At 36.7% G+C, this 14,305-nt stretch overlaps 1 long non-coding RNA gene across 1 annotated transcript; it reads left to right on the top strand.

The window, feature by feature from the left end:
* Positions 1-7,491: 7,491 nt before the first annotated feature.
* Positions 7,492-8,226, top strand: LOC149208527 (uncharacterized). The gene is made up of 3 exons (XR_016252134.1): positions 7,492-7,553; positions 7,673-7,731; positions 7,839-8,226. It is a non-coding gene; the product is annotated as an uncharacterized LOC149208527 (long non-coding RNA).
* The last annotated feature ends 6,079 nt before the right edge of the window (positions 8,227-14,305 follow it).

Raw genomic sequence — 14,305 nt, forward strand, 5'->3', positions numbered from 1 at the left:
TAATGGCTGGTTCACAGAACTTTTTTGGTTATATTATTTCACGCAAGATCATAATTTTTCATCTTTTAAAATATATTTTTGAATGTTTAAATGATTTAATTTAAAAAACAAATTGAAATATTTCAATTTTGGAAATTAAACCACTTATATTAAAAAAAAATTAAAATTTTATATCAATTTTAATTAAAATTGAAAAGAAAAATTACTATGAAAATAGTCACTTCAATATGAATAGCAAGCATGCTAATCTATTTTTCTTAGTTGAAATGCTCATGCTCAGTAAGGAAGGTGGTGGGAATCGATCTTACTTCATGTATAAGGTTTGTTCATCCCAGTTCCTATGGAAGCCATTTTGGGTTTTCTCATGGGAAGACGTGTTAGGTTCATCCTTGCTGTCTTCTTGTAGTTGTCTGGACTCTGGACCCTTTGGATTCTTTGAAAGTGAGATGCTGCTATTTTTGTATGTTATCTTCAATTCTATATCCTTGTGTCATAGAGGTTACTTTATTTATGTTACTCGAGGTTATTTTTAGGTTTAGCGATTTATGTATTTAAGTTGAACTGAATACTAAATATATTTTTTAATTTGTTTTTTTTTTTTTTGGCTTAATTTTGATCTATGATACATAGATGTTTAAAGGTAAAATTCACATTTAAGTTAATTAATGGACCATGTATTATTAGAGAGAGTTTATTTATTACTGGTGTGAAATTTAATTTAAGAATTAGTTCTTATATTTTAGGTGGTTTCTTTAACTCTCTTATTTGCATGTAAATTATATATATTCTCGATGATTAATGATGAAGTGTAAAGCTCAGAGGAACTTATTCCTCTTCACATGACAAAAGTTATGCAAGCAGAAATACAGTGGCAGAAAGTAACTACTCTGTAGATGAGGAATTGCAGTAGCTTGAATTGGCAAAGAATACAAGGGTTGTGTATGTTCTAGGAAAAATCACATTGAAGACTAATAAGAGCACTGGTCCTTTTGAAGGATTACTCATTGAAAAGCTCTACATATTTCTCCAAAACAATTGCAGGTTTACTCTGTCTACCTACCATATACCACCTGCGCATTTACTTCAAGTCGGAATGGTGCCAGAAATTTGGAGTTCATTCACATAAAACTATTAGAAGACAATGAAATTAGAAGCTTTTACTCATAATAAAGCTTTTAGGGCTGTAAAGTTCCTGATCACTGGAAAATAGGATATAATTTTGTACTATTGTTACTATTTTAATAGATTTAGAAGATATTTCCAGTGAGATCAAAAGAAATGAGCATTGAGTCTTCTACCATCTTTGCAATAAATCATGCATCATTTAGAGTGAACTAGTACATACATGTTTTCTGACTCTGGTAGAATGGAAAAAAATGATAACAATTCATTACTTTTCAGTTTCAATCCTTCTTTTACACTAAGGCTCTTATCTTTTGATGAAATGCACAGCTTGGTAAATTAAAATTTTCAAGAAATCCTAGGTAGAGTTTGTTAAGAGGGTATTTTAAATTCTAATAGTAACTCCTTTTTATCCTTTGTCCTCTGAAATTTGTACACTCACGAGTTGTTTGGGGCTAAGTACCAGTTCATGTGTTACAGGCCCAAGCCACCAAACAACACTTTTCCCATGTTGGGTCCCTTCAAATTCTGAATCTAAGAAGCCCCATAGGAGAAAAAAAATGAAAAAGATACCTAGAAAATCACTCTTCTTGCCTAAGCCACCAATCCTAGCAAGGCTTAAGGAGGACCAACAATAACTATAATGATCCCATGCTTCCACTATACTCTCTATTGCTTTACGATCCTATATTTTTCTCATCTTATCTTTCCATTTTGTTTTGAATGTGGAGTCTTTACAGCCTGCAATATAGTATGCTCTAAGCCCCTGTAGCAATATTCAAAATGTGGCTACATTTTCTTTACAGTATCTGTAGATGAGGGTATGCCCCCTTTGTCTTCTATGGTGGAGAGCGGGCTTTTGATATGAGTACCTCATAAAACTCACCCTCATATGTCAGTTGCAATGTCTTATTTGGGGACAAGAACACAAGTCCTTGAGCTGCGGTCATGGTTTTAATACCAATCCACTTTTGACTTCTTCCCATGACCTTCTCTACTTTCGGGAATTTTGAACCCTGAGTTCAATAAATTCTAGATTTAAATCAGCCAATTTACCATCGGAACTTGATATTTACTCGTGGTATTACCATCTAATCCACACAAAATGTGATCCTTTCTCTTTGAAATCAACGATTTCATTCTGACAAACAACATAGTAATGATATAGTCATAAGAAATATCATTAGTTATAAGCATCAATAGTCATAATCATTCGTAATTGCAACAATATGCAACTTCTAATCGCCACCACCTGGCCCTTATTCATTCATAATAAACAATTCTCTGTGTCAACTTACCATAACTTACCATCTTATGCTTGAAAATCATGAATACTTCCATGTAAGCCTGTTAATAAAGGTTGGACAATTCTTCACCCTTCCATGGTAAGTAGTTCCTGCAATATATGACTAACAAATTCAACCACATTAGTCACTATATTTTGAGTCAAATGAGACACTTTTGACTAGCAATCAATTGTGCAATATTAGATGCTTTCTAAATCACAGTACTTTTACAAGTACTTAAAGAGTACTAACACTAATCATCAAATGATAAATCACTGCTCACGTGTACACTGAATGAATTCTCACTAAAGACATCCGTAAAGTACTTCAAGAAGTACCAAAAGAGCACCTAGCTCTCTAATCATCAAAACAGTCAATCACTGCATCAAGCAAGAATTGTCTTAGCTCCCACTAAGATGTTCACAACATTAATAACACAATAAAGGAATTAAAGTTTCCATTTATTCTTTATTGAGCACTAAGCTCATTTCTTATTAAAGGTGCATAACATATTTTACACATCTATATGTAAAATTCCTTTAGCCATGAGTCCACAATGGACTAAAGAATTCCCAATCCATGGCAATTGGTTCTCACAACCAACTCGAGTCATTTTCACATCCAGATAGTTTCTTTGATAGAGACCTTACCAGGTCTAACATGGAATTCCACTGGCCAACCAGCTCAAGAATTCCAGGGAGAGGGAATCTGGGCAGACAAGTACCATCAACCCCTCCGGGCAAGTAGCTGCCATCAACCCAACTCCGGGCAGACAAGTACCATCAACCCCTCCAGGCGGGTAATTGCCATCAACCCAAGGCATTCCAGCCTTTCACAATCCGGGCAGACAAGTACCATCAACCCCTCTAGGCAGGTAATTGTCATCAACCCAAGGCATTCCAGCCTTTCACAATCCGGGCAGACAAGTACCATCAACCCCTCCAGGCAGGTAATTGTCATCAACCCAAGGCATTCCAGCCTTTCACAATCCGGGCAGACAAGTACCATCAACCCCTCCAGGCAGGTAATTGTCATCAACCCAAGGCATTCCAGCCTTTCACAATCCGGGCAGACAAGTACCATCAACCCCTCCGGGCAGGTAACTGTCATCACCCGACTATCTGCACTGTCTGGCATGTTAAATTTCTCTTTTATTACTCTTTCCCAAAGTAATTACACAATGAACCATATAATCATTATCATTACAAAATAAACATGCATGTACACCATGCATTTACACTTATCCCTCGTCATGGGTCCACAACATCAAGATTGATGGGAAACTTAGCCATCATACATGTTGTATGCATGCAAATTTTCCAAATAACATAATTCATGCATATCATATAACATCATTCTTTCTCATTTATAATTGCATTTCATATTGCAGCAATTTATGTGATGAGTTTTCTTGTTGCCATTAAGCTACCACTACTTAATTCCATCAGCAACGTTAGTTACAAATATGCATCAGTTAACACGTATTCCATTTCCAAGAATGTTCATGCATACCATATTGTCATGTATAAAGCATATGCAAATACTCATTAATGTATAAATGTCAACAACAGTTGAGTTAATACTCTCATCATTCCCAATTTTGCCATAGTCTGTTGTTCCAATTCAAATCATCATTAATGGAGTATTATCTTACGTTTACTATGGCTAGCTTTAGTCATGCATTGTTAGTGTAATTAAACATAATTTCTCTAACATATAAGAACATAAGAACATAACTCTTACGTCACAATGACTATTCTTTGTGCATACTATTGCTTATCCTATAAGCCCTTCTTTAATGTATGCAACACTTATTCCCTTCACTAGAAGACCACCATCATTTCATACGACAAACCACATACCTCTTTCTTAAAGGAAGTCATTTTAATCCTCATTTCTCTATCTTCAGATATGAGGGTTTCTCAAGATTCCCTTTCCAGAAATTATTAAAGGTATCTATCTTTAGGCATAAAAATCAAGATACAAAAACAAGGATTAATTATCCTTTATGTATCAAAATCAAGCAATCAACACAGCTCATCCAACACGACAATCTCCCCAAGAGATTATTAATTTCAAGGAAGCTAGCATGACCTCTTTCTCTAAGTACACACAGACTCATAATTCCAAAGTCAAAATAGCTACCAATATGCAACATGTGTTCTTCTAACACAATTACCTTACTTCAATGCACATAGTTCTTTTCATGAAACAAGTAAGGATTTTGGTTCTTGTATGAACACTATTCCAATGTGTCTTTAAGGGAAGAACCTCTACTTTTATTTCCAAGAAAAATTCTCATGCATCTTCATACATGAAGTATGCATACTCTTAGGAGGAGGCTATATTTATGTATATATGTAATATATTCTTTCCTCCAGAATTTAGGGATGAATATCTATGTGCCTAGAAGCACATTCTTAGTTATCTTTTATCATGCATGTAATGCATAGTCATATCACTAGAGCTTATAAACCAACTAGAATCATAATGCAATTAGCATATATATATATATATATATATATATATATATATATATATATTTTCCAAGAAGCTTTTATCAAATAAAGATACATATTTTAATTCAAGCAAACTTGGCCACCTTCCATGCTATGTCCTCAGGACATTTATATACCTCATCCTCTTTTCTCAAGAAAATACCTCGGCCATATTTAGCAAGGATTTTATAGACAAGAGACGAGCATTTCACACACAAGACTCACGTGGAGTCTTTCTAATAGGAACTACCTATTTTCTTTACCAAGAAAACATACCCAATAATCAATCTTTAACTGCATGCCTTAACACATTTCCTTTACCAAGAAAATCTATAAAAGAACCATTCTTTTATTGCATGCATTCAAATACTTTCTCTACCAAGAAATCATATAAAACATTCATACGTGTTCTTCAAGTAAGTGAACAAGACACTTATCTTATCCTTGGGTCAACATGCATAATTAACAAGTTAAACCACCCTTACCGGAAGAAATTGCTCTACTTATGCAATTAGAAGCATAATCTCCTAAGTGTCGCACATGCACCAGAGTTACCACTTGATGCTAGATGCAACTACTATCATAACACTACTATGTGACCTTTTCAGAATAATGACTTCAAGGAGACATTACGAAAATCATTAACAGCAACACACTATGGTTATCATTTTTCAACTTCTTAAGCATGGTCAAGGGAATACTCACATGCACCTCAAGCGCTATCTAGTCATCCCAAGACTTAGAATCTTCTGCAAGATTCTAACACTCAAAGCTTGCTTTATCTGGTCATCACCAGACTTAGCGATTTCTTTTTCCTATCTCCGTCTGTCCCTACAGCACGGTCTTCTTCCTTCTCTTTGCTTCCATTCCTTTGGAAGCATCTATAGTTGGGGAAGGTAGTTAGAGTTTACTGACAACTGTATTAACACAGCTAGTCTATTTATGAGTAATTATCACATGTAGTTATACCGTGAATTGGGTCCTAGAAATGTTACCCACTGAACATGCCTCTCCAATTAAGTTCACACTGGAATGCAATATGCATAAGAAATCCATCATTCCCATAGTAGAGATAAATTCAACCATCATTAATCGAGGCTCCAATGGTTTTTATCTCTCAACAAGTAATGATAAACACGTACCATGCTAATGGATTTCACTTAATTAGAGGGTAATCATCACTAAATCTATTAAGACATAAGCATATGCTATTCATCATGCATTCTTATGGTGAATAAAATTAAGAACTCTTCTCATGCACAACTGAACTATAGCACCGAGAGAGTAAAAATTTTCATACACACATTTCATGCATGTGACATCAATCAACCTTCACTTGTTTACGAATTGTAACAATCTTAGTTCAATTTAATTAATGCATATAAGTTCTATGGGTTAGTCATACAACACTAACCAATCTCAACTACCAATCGTCTTCATGCATCCATGACAAGACCGAATCAAAAGTTAGTTATGACAATCAAGTCTCGCTACTTGACTCATTGCATGTTTTCAATATCTAAAGGGGTTCTTCTAATGTCCTCTTTAAACAATTTTTCATCGTATTCCAGGATGTTCCCCTAATTTATATTCATGCATTGGCTCATTAAGCTTTGTTCATTGTAACTTCAATCTAGTTCAATATATGCATTGTTGTTATTGCCATATGTGCAAATCAAAAGTTGGTAGTTGGTGGTCACTTCCTCAATGAGTGTTCACTATTGTTCTTAAGTGTAATGAGTATTCAATTTTGTTTGTAAGTGCGACAAAAGTTTTCATCGTCTTTTCCTCATCAGGAATCCAATATTATGAATGTAGTGATGCAACAACTTATTACCTACTTCTCAAAGAAGTTATAAACATGAATCACACCCGTCACGCCAAAAGTAGTGTACGACATAGATGAATATGTGAATGACTAAACTCGTTCCTGAGTTTATGCTTACTGATGGCGTACCTCAATATCCTTTCCGCTTACCAATCCCCAAAGGCGCCAGTACTGCAACCTTTAGCTCTGATACCACATTGTCACGATCTCATTAACTTAAAATGCATAACTATAAAAAAAAAATTTTAAGGGTGGGGTCAGTTCGTTAACCCTTTCTTCTTAACCAAATAAGTTTAACTATTATTTACAGTCTCCGCCAAACCTTCACTCATCTACCTACATATTTATGCTTTGTTAGGCTCGGTCCAGCCATTACGCATGCTAATATACCAATATAAAACCTTAGGTAATATCATACCCATTGTACGTGGCTTACTGCCGTGCTAATGTTTGGTAACAGTGACTTAATGTATTGGAACCTTGCTGTCATATCCGGCTCATTATACATGCTAAGTGCCACGTGGTAAATGTGTAAGAGCCCAGCTCACCCTTTTCCGTGGCCAGATGGCTCAACTTCACGTGAAGTCATGTGCCTTGCGGAGGGTTGGCCCACACGGGGTTTCGCGCCAGGACCTCCCGCTTAAATCAACGATGGAGATCTATTCACCTTCATCGAACGGTTCTGGTTTGTTTAGGGTTTGTCATTCGATATTTATTCACCGGGTTCTTCGGACAGAGCTCATTTGCAGTCCACCGCTACAGCCGAGCCCTTCCACACTTCGACTGACCTCTCTGCAACGGCTCCGGTTCCTAGTTCAGGTAACGATTCTTCTGTTATCTATCTGTTACTCCTATTTGCAGTCGGCTCCATAGTTATAATTTCGTTATTCTTGAAACCCTCTGCATACCCTATCTGTGCTCGGTTGTTCACCGTGTAGGTTATGCACAAATCAGTTTGCCAGCGTGCAGGAGGATTTGGGACTAGCGAAGCTTACAGGTATGCTCACCCTGTCTACCAGTTTCTTCTTAGTAAATGGCTTACGGTAATGTTGTGTGATGACTGCGGGCTGAGACATGGCTTGTGTTTTTTGCTTAATGTCTCAGGTCGGATTCCATATTTCAAACCCTTGTGCACTCAACAGACGGCCTCTCCATGCCGGTCTGTCCTGTATGAGCCCTTAGGGTTATGGCTTTCACGCCTTTTACCTATACTTCTGTGCATTTGATTAGTTAGGGTCTCAGGGTTCGAATGTTATTGTCTGTATATTTGAAGCTCGTCCGAGCTATTGACAGATATCTGAAGCTATGTTACTTTATAATAACAGATATGTGAAGCTACGTTACTTTATAATAGCTGTGTCATTTGTGGTTTACCGCTGTCTCCCACGTCTGGACTTCTCACGGCTACAGTAAGGTTTCGCAGTTTCTTAACGAATACTTGTTTTCTATTCACAGAAATTATCAATAATTACTAATGGTCATGTCGTTCTTACATTGCCGGTTCATATGGGAGTTTTATATTCAACATGTTGCTGTTGGTTCATTTCTCTGTTGCTCAATGGAATCATAGTCTTTATGGGTTTACTGCAATATGCGTTATTATGGTTTAAATCTTGATGATTCCACATGCATTTAGTTCTTGCAAGTCTGTTCCCTTATATATATGTTAACAGCGACATCGAGGTTAGTCCTGCACTCGTTATATGAGTGCAGAGACTGCCTCTCCGCGAACAACTATTTACAGTGGTTCCTAACTGCCGGGTTAGTACATGGTTAACATTCAGGTTGTATTTTCGTATTGCTGCCCTTAACTCGACATTATGTTTTGGCTTCCTGACAATAGGTTAGGTACTTTTTGGTTCTGTTACATGTGAATGTAAAACCCGCTGCCGGGTCTGATATTATGGTTTGGCTAGCACCACTATTATTAGCTATGCAACGCTTTTCTTTACAGCACTATTCCATAATAATGTTTTCACTACACAGTGTTAGTTTTATGTGATATTTCATGCTCAAACAACATTTGTTCATACTTTATCGTTGGTGTACACAGCATTTCGATTACACCATCTTGTTTCGCTTATACAGTAATAATCTAATAAAAGGTTCTATACAGTTTGATTCGCATGCTATAACATTGACTTATATACTGTTGTTGCTTACATGCAAGCACTGGTTCTGTGCTAGTTGACTGTGTTATTTAACTCGGTGTCTTTCATTCTTAAGGGTTCTGTTTACCCTTATTCTCTGGTTTCCCTCACTGTTATTTGATACGGTCTTCCATACCGTCTCAATAGCTTTAAGATTTGACTCTGTTCTGAGCGCATTGTAACTATGCGACCTTTAAACAGAGGTGACCACACATTGTTCATTTACAATATCTTGAAAACTGTATGCATTAACCTGGTTACTATACCACAGTAACCAAAGGAAAATAATACAAGTTCAGTTCTGTGTCCTAACTGTACACTTCAATACCTGTACTTATTCAATAACTAGATTAGAGAATGCATACTTGGTTATTCCCGCTACCGATGTCCTTACTTTCAGAAGTCACGTGCAATGTTTTTGCTCTTATCCTCCCAGCCATGAGATCCAACGCTATGTTGGGTTCTCCCCCCGAGCAGTCCTGCAGGCCTACAGCCCTCAACAGGTCTATTGCACAGATGTGCTAGGGTTATCTGGTCCTCACCAGACTTAACCCTTCTATTCTTTCTCTTTTTCTTTCTTCAGTTCTCTCTCTCTCTCTGTCTTCACAACACCGCCCCTGTTAGGGTGCTCGCTGATCCATTTAACCAATGCCAAGAATTAGTTGTAACTGATATGTAATTTAAAATTACTTTTACGCAGGTTTGATTAACTGATTGGTAATTTAAAATTACTTTACGTGGGGTTAATCACAGTAGGTATATTACATGGACCATGTATTATTAGAGAGAGTTTATTTATTACTGGTGTGAAATTTAATTTAAGAATTAGTTCTTATATTTTAGGTGGTTTCTTTAACTCTCTTACTTGCATGTAAATTATATATATTCTCGATGATTAATGATGAAGTGTAAAGCGTGGTATCAAAAAGCTGGTGAGTTTTTGTCGGCTATGAGAGTATTAACATGGCGAGGAGGTGAAGTGTTGAGAAATAGCATGAGAGAAATTTTATTTTTTCTTTGAGGTAAATTGGAGCAGCGCGGGATTTGCCTTAAAAGTCACATTTCCCTAGCTTTGGAGTAGGACGCGATTTGCTTTAAAAAGCGTGATGTTCATTCTTTACTCTCACTGTTTCTCTTCAGCGCGCCCGATAAGCGCAGATCCAACCCACGGATTATGCGCTGCAGCTTTTGACCTGGCAGATTGAGTTGTGGGGAGTTCAGCTAGCAGGTGGCGTGGTCGAGCTAGTCAGAACAGTTTCTTGCTGGTGGTGAAGGAGCGTGCTAGCTCGGAAGAATGTTTATCTTTTGTTGAAATCTAATTTCAAATTGCTGCCTTACCATTTCAGAAAACTGCATGTTGGTTCATTTGTTTGTTTGTTTGTTTGTTTTTTTTTTTATTGCGATGCGATCTAATCGCAAATCGCATACATGTCTGGTCTGTTCACTTGATTTCTGTCGATTGCGATAGATACGATCCGATCGCATATCGAAGATCACATCCATATGTTTCAAGCTTCCCTTTGTTTTGCACCGAATGCGATTTCGCCATGCAATCAAATCGCAAATTGCATAATTCAATGGTTGAAGTACAGGCCTGCCACATGAAATTGACGTGGAGTAAAAGTTTCATTTTGATCGTTAGTAAAACATTTAATGATAAGCTTTTAATTTAATTAGTTTTTATCCATGGGTGTAGTTTTTGGTTTTTACAAAAAAGTAAAAAGGTATTGTAATGATTTTGTTTGTGTTGCTGTTCATTCATTTTTATGAAAAAAAAGGGAAAAGCTGGCCGCAGCAAATGTAAGAAGAATTTTTCACCAGGTTGAATGTAATGCATAGCAGTGTAAATGTAATAAGTAAAAGGAGGTTTTTACACAACAGTAAAAATGTAAGAAGAATTTTTCACCAGGTTGAATGTAATGCACAACAGTGTAAATGTAATAAGTAAAAAGAGGTTTTTACACAACAGTAAAAATATTTTCAAGAAGAAAACGAATGTAAGAAATTTTCTTTACACAACGTTGTAAATTTTTCTTGAGAGACAGAGTGAGTTTTTGGAACTGCATTTGAAGCAGTCTCTGGTTGTAATCCCTCTGTAAGAGGAAGAATCTTTTGTAACAGCAATTTTTTAATGAATACAAGTTTTATTGAGCATGTGTGAAACTCTGTTCTGCCCAGAAACAATATTTGCTTCCTTGTGTTAAGATCTTGTGGTAAAACAGAGAATTATCCTCTGTTCATTATTTGTTTTGGAATTAAACAGAAAATTCCCAACAGTGGTATCAGAGCTTGTCTAGGCTCTTTGAAGGTGTCAAAGAAGCTAAAGGAAGGTTTTCTAAAGTGAAGGCTCAGTCAAGAAAAATCGAAGGTATTTCTCAAGTTTTTTTTTTTGTGTTGCTGCTAAAGAAAGAGTCAGTTATTTTAAATACACAGTCAGGTATTTGAAGCACAGTTAAGAGTGCAAGAATGGCTGGAGCCAACACTAGCATGGGTATCTTTAATACTGAGCTCCCACAATTTAATAGGAAAAACTATGACTATTGGGCTATAACCATAAAAGCTTTGTTTTCTTCCCAAGACTTATGGGAACTTGTTGAAGATGGATTTAAATAACCAGCAGATGAAAATGAGTTTAATAGGTTAACTCAGGCAGAGAAGGATCTGTTGAAGAGCTATAAGAAGAAGGACTCAAAAGCCCTTGTATTTTTGTATCAAGCAGTGCATGAGAGTGTGTTTCCAAGGATAGTAGCATCCACGACATCCAAAGAAGCATGGCAAACTTTCAAGATAGCCTATCAAGGCATGGAGAAAGTGAAGGCAGCAAAACTACATTTGATGAGGAGAGATTTTGAGAATCTTTGCATCAAGGAGTCAAATAATATTGACTCATTCTTCACACAAGTGATTGGTCTGGTCACAGAAATAAGGTCTCATGGAGAGATTCTTGAATAAAGGAGGATTGTGGAGAAACTATTGAGGATCCTACCCTCAAGGTTTGATGTGATTGTCACCACCATAGAAGAGACAAAGGATCTCACAAACTTCTTAGTGGATGAACTACATGCATCACTGATAACACATGAGCAGAGGTTGAGTAGAAATGAAAACGCATCTCTAGAGCATGCCTTCAAGACCCAGATGTCCTTTGGAAGTGGAAGAGGTCAAGGCAGAGGAAACAAGAAAGGAAGAGGCAGAAGGCAAAACAAAGGTGGAAGAAACAGTCCAGCAAATGCTCAAGGAAGAGGTAGCAATCCAAATCAAAACCAAGGCCAAGACAGTAGCCAACAAAGTCAACAACATCATGCTCAAGGACAAAGGTATGAAAAATCAAATTTCCAATGTTATTATTGTAAAAAATATGGGCATTATGCAAATGAATGCAGGAAGAAGCAGTATGATATGAATAATAGATCTAGTGCAAATTTCACTAGAGAAAATATCAGCCAATATAATTTGTTGTTAGCTTGTAATATGGCTGAAACAAAGAGTGATGATATATGGTTTCTAGACTTTGGTTGCAGTAACCATATGACAGGAAACATAGCCCTGTTTTCTAAGTTAGATCAGAGTGTGAAGTCACAAGTCACACTTGGGACTGATAGTAAAGTTTCTGTTATGGGAAAATGAGAAGTAAATATTCTAACAAGGAAAGGTGAAAAGAAAACCATAGAATATGTCTATTATGTTCCTCGAATGATATGTAACCTCTTGAGTATGGGCAGCTTGTTCAAAACGGTTACAATGTTTTCTTTGAGAATGATGTATGCACCATCATGGATAGAAAACCCAGCAAACGATGTATTACTGATGTGAAGATGACAAGAAACAGGATGTTCCCTCTCAAAATGTAAGCATATTTAAAAAATAAAGAAGAAATTGCAGCAGTGACACAAGAGGCTTTCCAAAGCGAACCAAAAGATGAAAATTGGTTATGGCACTTGAGATTTGGACATCTCAGCTTTGAAGATCTTAACTTGTTGTATAGGAAAGGAATGGTAAGAGGATTACCATTGATAGAGAAACCGGACAGCCTTTGTGAAGGTTGTATCTTGGGGAAACAACACAGAGAAAGTTTTCCATCAGGGAAAAGCATAAGGGCAAAAGCACCCTTAGAGATTGTCCACTCAGATTTATGTGGACCGATGAAATCCCCTTCACTTGCAGGCAACCACTACATAGTAACATTTATTGATGATTTTACTAGAAAAACTTGGGTTTATTTCCTGAAGAACAAAAGTGAAGCGTTTGAAAGATTTTGCAATTTCAAAGCACTTGTAGAAAACCAAAGCAGGCTGCATATCAAAGTTCTAAGAACTGATAGAGGAGGTGAGTATATCTCCAAAGAATTTCTACATTTTTGTAGAGAAAATGGAATTCATAAGCAGTTTACAGCTAGGTACACTCCACAGCAAAATGGAGTTACTGAAAAGAAGAATAGAATAATCATGGATATGGAAAGGAGCATGCTAAAGACAAAGCATTTGCCAAATGATTATTGGGCTGAAGCTGTACACTGTGCAACATATATTTTGAATAGATTCCCTACAAAGGCAGTCATGAATAGAGTGCCGGGAGAAGCATGGAATGGGAGAAAGCAAGGAGTCACCCACATGAAAGTTTTTGGATGTGTGGCTTATGCACACATTCCAAATCAACTAAGGAAGAAGTTGGACAAAAAATGGGAGAAATGTATTTTCATTGGATACAGTGAGGAATCCAAAGCTTACAGGTTGTATAACCCATCCACCAAGAAGCTTATAGTGAGTAGAGATGTTTAGTTCATTGAGGAGGAAGCTTGGGATGGAAGCATAGAGAAAATAGTGAATGTTAAAAGCTCTATGTCTCATGATGAAGATGATGAGGAGATGGCTGAAATACATCCCCAAATAGCAGCACCAATACAAGGACAGCAAAGGACACCCTTGAGGAGAAATGAAAGCGCTTCTCCAAGCACACCATAAGGAGGAAATTCAAGTGCTTCTTCAAGCACTTATACACCAAATGAAAGAGGTAAGAAGTTCAGAAATTTATGTGACATTTATGATTTAGGTATGAATTTTTTGTTTGCTTTATAATGTCATGTTGATGACCCTGTTCATTTCGAAGATGCAATTAAGGATAGGAAATGGATAGAAGCTATGGACGAGGAGATCAATGCCATAGAAAGAAACAAGACATGGGATTTGGTTGAAATATCAAAAAGAAAAGAAGTTATTGGAGTTAAATGGGTTTACAAGACCAAAAATAATGCTGAAGGAAAAATAGAAAGACACAAGGCAAGACTGGTTGTCAAAGGATACAAGCAGCAGTATGGGAGAGACTATGAGGAAAATTTTGCACCAGTTGTTAGAATGGAAACAGTGAGAGCAATGTTGTCCATAGGAGCACAAAACAAGTGAAATTTTACCAAATGGACGTGAA

Source organism: Pinus tabuliformis, chromosome 1_2 (genome assembly GCF_031772625.1).
Source record: "Pinus tabuliformis cultivar Carrire ecotype Pingquan chromosome 1_2, CPIR1, whole genome shotgun sequence".
Taxonomy (NCBI): Eukaryota; Viridiplantae; Streptophyta; class Pinopsida; order Pinales; family Pinaceae; genus Pinus; species Pinus tabuliformis.